This window comes from Henckelia pumila, chromosome 1 (assembly GCF_033568475.1).
Source record: "Henckelia pumila isolate YLH828 chromosome 1, ASM3356847v2, whole genome shotgun sequence".
Classification (NCBI taxonomy): Eukaryota; Viridiplantae; Streptophyta; class Magnoliopsida; order Lamiales; family Gesneriaceae; genus Henckelia; species Henckelia pumila.
The window spans coordinates 70,603,894-70,610,113 of record NC_133120.1 but is presented as its reverse complement, the minus strand read 5'-3'; positions in this window follow the sequence as shown (position 1 = coordinate 70,610,113).

Below are 6,220 nucleotides of genomic sequence, written 5' to 3'. Positions count from 1 at the left end.
CGTAGCCCCTTCGACGCTTAAGTCAGAGTCGAAAATATACGAGTGAAGATGAGAGCTTTGGCGCCCCTCAAAAATGAAAGTAATGAGTTGCAAATGAAGTGAGCAAACCCGGTATTTATAGAGTTGAAGGTAGGAGACCACGCACATTCCGTAGGGGACCACGTGAGTGAGACTCACGCGCTTGTTCATCCGGGACTCGTCCTTGAAGCGAGGCTGAAGCTAAGAGGTCTTGACCTTGAGACGAATCTTAGGCTAAGAGCTCACCCACCTCGGGTATGCTCTACCCTAGCTACTCTCCTCCACCATCGTCATCATAAACTCCTAGGCTCATCTACACCTCACATCATCACAGGCTCATCCACATCTCACCTCATCACTTTCTCACATCATCTCTACTCCTCCACGCTTAGGCTCATCCTCAGCTCTACTCCTCCACTCTTAGGCTCATCCTCAGCTCCAACTCCACTCTTAGGCTCATCAACATCTTACCTCATCACCTTCTCACCTCATCTCTACTCCTCCACGCTTAGGCTCATCCTCAGCTCTACTCCTCCACTTTTAGACTCATCCTCAGCTCCAACTCCACTCTTAGGCTCATCAACATCTCACCTCATCACCTTCTCACCTCATCTCTACTCCTCCACGCTTAGGATCATCCTCAGCTCTACTCCTCCACTCTTAGGCTCATCCTCAGCTCCAACTCCACTCTTAGGCTCATCCACTTCTCACCTCATCTCTACTCCTCCACGCCTAGGCTCATGCATCCTCAGCTCTACTCATCCACTCTTAGGCTCATCCTCAGCTCCAACTCCAACATGTCTCGCCTCAACCACCTACCTCCACTCCTCACTCTTAGGCTCATCCTCAACTCTACTCATCCACTCTTAGGCTCATCCTCAGCTCCAACTCCAACATGCCTCGCCTCAACCACCTACCTCCACTCCTCACTCTTAGGTAAGAATTGAGATGAGACGATGTTCTGTGTTAGCATATTCAACATTCTATCAATATCTAAATATGTGTTTATGGTTGTGATACATGCTTGCTTAATCTATTATCTATACTAATTAACCCGCAAAACACATGTGATGCATGTATATGATATATTTAATTATTAAAATAATGTTCATAATAATTTTTGTTTTATTAAAAATTATATTAAGATATGATGATAATTTCAAATCAATTTTCATCAATTAATTAGAAATTAGTTAATTACTACTATAATAATATAGTAAAAAAAAACTAATAACATTTCAACAAGCTGAAAAAAAACTAATAATTTTTTTAAAAAATTAAAATAACTAAATAAATTATATATAGGAAGGAATTTACAAGAAGTTGTGGGGTGTTTTAAAAATATACAAAATTACAATATAGTCTTCTATAATTTTTCATCTTTTCTTATCTTTAAGAATTGGTTTGGAAATGTGGTTTCTACAAGATTCTCTGAATCTTGCTTGATTAAGTACTAGTGTTTATACGTAGGGGTGGGTTTTCGGTATATCGTATCAAAAATATTTGTATGAAAAAAATTCATACGGGTACCGATATCGATCCAAAATTTTGGTATAGAAAAAATCTATACTGATACCATACAGATACAAAAAAAAAATCGATATACCAAAAAAATATCTATATATCGAAAAAATTTCGGTACGGTATCCCGAAAAGTCGATATTTTGGTTCAGTATCCCAGCCCTATTTATGTATGTGCGCGATGTCTACATATATATTAAGCTTTTTTATTTAAATAAATTTTGTGTAAAAAATTATAAATTATATTATAATTAAAAACTTTTTAGAAAATTTGATAATAAATTCTTCATGGTCATATGATTATTTAAAATCGAAAAATATAATAAAATATAAAAATATAATTTAATAAGATATGAAAGTTTTAGATAGACTACAAATTTACTAAAATATGTTTTTATTAGTTTTTTATTATATAAAAATTGAATGTTTTTGTAATTTGAGAAATGAGTATTTTCTTTTATTAAAAAATACAAAAGACACCAAAATTGTTACTCTACTAAAAATGGATATGAAAAGCCTTGATGGAGAGACATAACTCTTCCCAAGCACCACTTCACATGAAGTGGTGCAACTCTTCTCAATCACAAGACCAAAAGGCCGTGTGACTAATTTGAATCTCTCGGCCATGTGGCCGGGTGGTTTACTTATATTATATAATATAATATAATATATATCTCGCTTTTCATCAAATATTTAAATCGATAAAATTCAAACTAAATTAATTTCTCATTCACCCTATGGACAAATAATTTTCTTACGAATTTTACTCGCGATATAAAATTCGTTTGTAACTTGTTCGAATTATTTATCAACTTTAAATGAGTACACAACTCATTTTTCCAACAATCCCCCATATGAATGAAAATTAATGCATGTGACTATGCTGACTCGACAAATAGCGTTCTAGCGAAAAATTATTGCATCAGGATAGGTAGCTTTTGGCTTTGAACCTTCCTTAGTGAAACATAATCGGATTTACTTGGCAATTAGTGAACGTGATGCCTTGAATTATTCGCCGTTTTGTGTAAACCAAGACAATTATGCTCACACAATAACCTTTCTAACATTTCGTTTGGTTCTCACTGTTGTGTCCATTTCAGCCTTGGACATCGCTTGGTTCCACGAGTGCTTTACAAATTTGAAGCGGCCATACTTCGCACTTACGTAGGTGATCTCCTTGGAGGGTATTCCGCAATACTCTAACATACCAGTTCGTATGTCTTAGGAATCATTAAAGTTATAGACCTATCCTTATACCCCTATCTCGAACAACACCTGTTATCATAGGGATGGGTATGAGATTTCTCCAAGGTGTTTCTCCAATCTTGTAATTTAGTTGTCCCTTTTGAACCTAGATCTTGGGATCTCCAGTCAACTAGGTTGGGTATCCACTACAAGATTTAATTTTGGGTTTTTAATCCCATTCCCCTTGATAGGCAATTCATTTGATCTCTCGGTATACCTTTCGTTAGTGGATCCGCGAGATTCTCCTTTGATTTTACATAATCAATGGAGATAATGTCATTAGAGAAAAATTGCCATATAGTATTATGTGTACGACGTATATGTCGAGACTTACCATTATGCATGCTGCTTTGTGCCCTTCCAATTGCAGATTGACTATCACAATGATTTATTACTGAGGACACGGGCCTCTTCCAACAAGGGATTTCTTCTAAGCAATTTCGAAGTCATTCTGCTTCTTCTCCTGCTTTGCCCAAAGCAATGAATCTTGATTCCATTTTGGACCGAACAATACAAGTTTGCTTAGAAGACTTCCATGATATGGAACCACCACTAATGGTAAATATGTAACCACTTGTGAATTTTGAATCTCTTGTATCCGATATCCAATTTACGTCACTATAACCTTTTAGCACTACAGGATATCTCGTATAATGTAATCCATAGTTCAAAGTGTATCTTAAATATCTAAGTACCCTTATCAATGCCTTCCAATGGTCATTACTTAGGATTACTCGTAAATCTAATTAGTTTGTTGACAGCATATACAATATCTGGACGAGTGCAATTCATGATATACATTAAACTGTCAATTATCCTTGAATATTCTAATTGAGATACAGGTTGACCTTTATTTTTGGCAAGATGTAGATTTGGATCTACAGGTGTTTTAATCAAGGACATGTCATTCTCATTATATTTTTCTAATATTTTCTCCACATAGTGAGATTACGACAACACACGTCCTTTCGATGTCTTGGTAACTTTAATTTCCAAAATGACATCTACTTCTCCCATATCTTTCATATCAAAATTCTTCGTCAACAATTTCTTTAGTAGCTTTGATGATGTTAATATTACTTCCCACAATTAACATATCATCAACATATAGGCAAACTAAAACATATTTTTCGGGTGTGCCTTTAATGTAAATACATTTATCACACTCGTTAATTTTGAAACCATTTGATAACATAGTTTTGTAAAATTTCTCATGCCATTGTTTTGGTGCTTGTCTAAGCCCATATGATAACTTAACGAGTCTTCACACCTTTTTCCCTTTGTATTGTTCCATGTATATTTCTTCCTCAAGTTCCCCATTGAGGAATGTTGTTTTTGCATCCATTTGATGTATTTCTAGATTATGCAATGCTCCAATCGATATCAATACTCAAATGGATGTTATTCTCGTCACTGTCGAGTATGTATCAAAATAATCAAGACCTTCCATTTGTTTATAACCTTTAGCTACTAATCTAGCTTTATATTTTTCAATAGATCCATCAGTCTTGTATTTTCGTTTGAGAATCCATTTGCATTCCAATGGTTTATTTCCCAGAGGAAGATCAACCAATTCCCATGTGTGATTTTTCATGATGGATTCAATCTCATTGTTTATTGCCTCTTTCCACCTAAACCCATAATGTTTGACGTAGTTGAGTTATCCATAAAGAGTTTACGTCCACTAATCGGGGTGTAAGTAGAGAACATCTCTTTTTCTGCACATACATGTCTTGTTGCTTCAGTATCAATAAACCATTCTTTTGGATTATCCACTAGATTGGCTTCAAACACAACCGCAGACAACATGAGATCAGACATGTCAGTTGACAATTTATCGTCTTTGGTGATGTTCACTTGGTCCCTTGATTTCTTTCGATTACCTTTCTTTTCGCGGCAATCTCGAGCCAATTGGTTGGGTTTGCCACAGTAGTAACAATTTCCCTTGAACTTTTTGGTTTTTCCCTTCTTTGGACCATTTTCTTGGTGCTTTCTTTTTTTTTTTTTTGCTGGTATTTTGTTCCACCAAATTTTCCCTTGCCTCAATCCTTGTTTCGGCATTCCTTTTGGATGCCCTGTTGTCCTCCTCTATTCGCAGGCGCACGATCAAGTTTTCAAGACTTATCTCTTTGCGTTTATTCTTGAGATAATTCTTAAAATCTTTCCACACAGGAGGCAACTTTTCGATCATGGCCACCACTTGGAATGAGTCACTAAGAGTCATTCCCTCCACATGAATTTCTTGCAAGATCACTTGTAATTCTTGCACTTGGGCCATAACTGGTTCAAATAACATTTTAAGATTGTTGGTTAAAATATTAGTCTTGGGATTTATTGAGTATATGCGGGTGAACAAAATGGCTATAGAAAAATTAGTCGAGGCAAGAGTTTGACTTTTTTTCCTTAAAACGTTATTGCCCCGCCCCGGTGCTTACGGCTATTGGCAAAACGTTTCCCAAGATACAAAGACTATCGACTTTAAAATAATAGCACTACAAATTTTAAAGTCACACGAACTTTGAAATGTTTAGAACGCTATGAATTCGAATTTTACTTGTTTAACTTAAAAATCCAAACCCAAGATTTTATGTCTTGTAAAATTTGGATCTAAGTGTTTTACTTAAAATTCGAAACATCTCTCGAATTTAATTCTAAAGATCGAATCTAAGAGCAAAAAGCTTAGAAAATCCGAACCAAGATTTTATGTCTTGTAATTCGAATTTTAAGCGCTAAAAGCTTAAAAAATTTGCAGAAGAATTAAACAAGAGAGAAGAGAGGAGAAAATGGTGTACTTTGAATGCAAATAAGAGGTCCTATTTATAGATGTTGAAAAGCTTTGATGGAGAGACATAACTCTTTCCAAGCACCACTTCATTTGAAGTGGTGCAACTCTTCTCAATCACAAGAACAAAAGGCCATGTGACTAATTTGAATCACTCGGCCATGTGGCCGGGTGGTTTACTTATATAATATAATATAATATAATATATATCTCGCTTTTCATCAAATATTTAAATCGATAAAATTCAAAATAAATTAATTTCTCATTCACCCGATCGAGAATAATTTTTTTACGAATTTTACTCGCGATATAAAATTCTCGTTCGTAACTTGTTCGAATTATTTATCAACTTTAAATGAGTACACATGCAACTCATTTTTCCAACGATTGTTTCCCCGTTGATGTAGATTCTTCCAAGAGAATCGAACCACGTATTCTCTGCTGTTCCCACCTGGATTTCTAATAAAGCTTTCAAAATTTTTAAATTTGCTTATGGGATTCGGTATAATGCATGATCTCCCTAAAGTGACTAGCAATAGCATCATCACACTGGTAACTTTCTCAAATGAAACTAAAAAGTTGAAGGCGTATTTGTCGAGATTTGAAATCCATTGTTTCAAATAAATTAGATCCTAATGCAACTTTTGTTAGCAT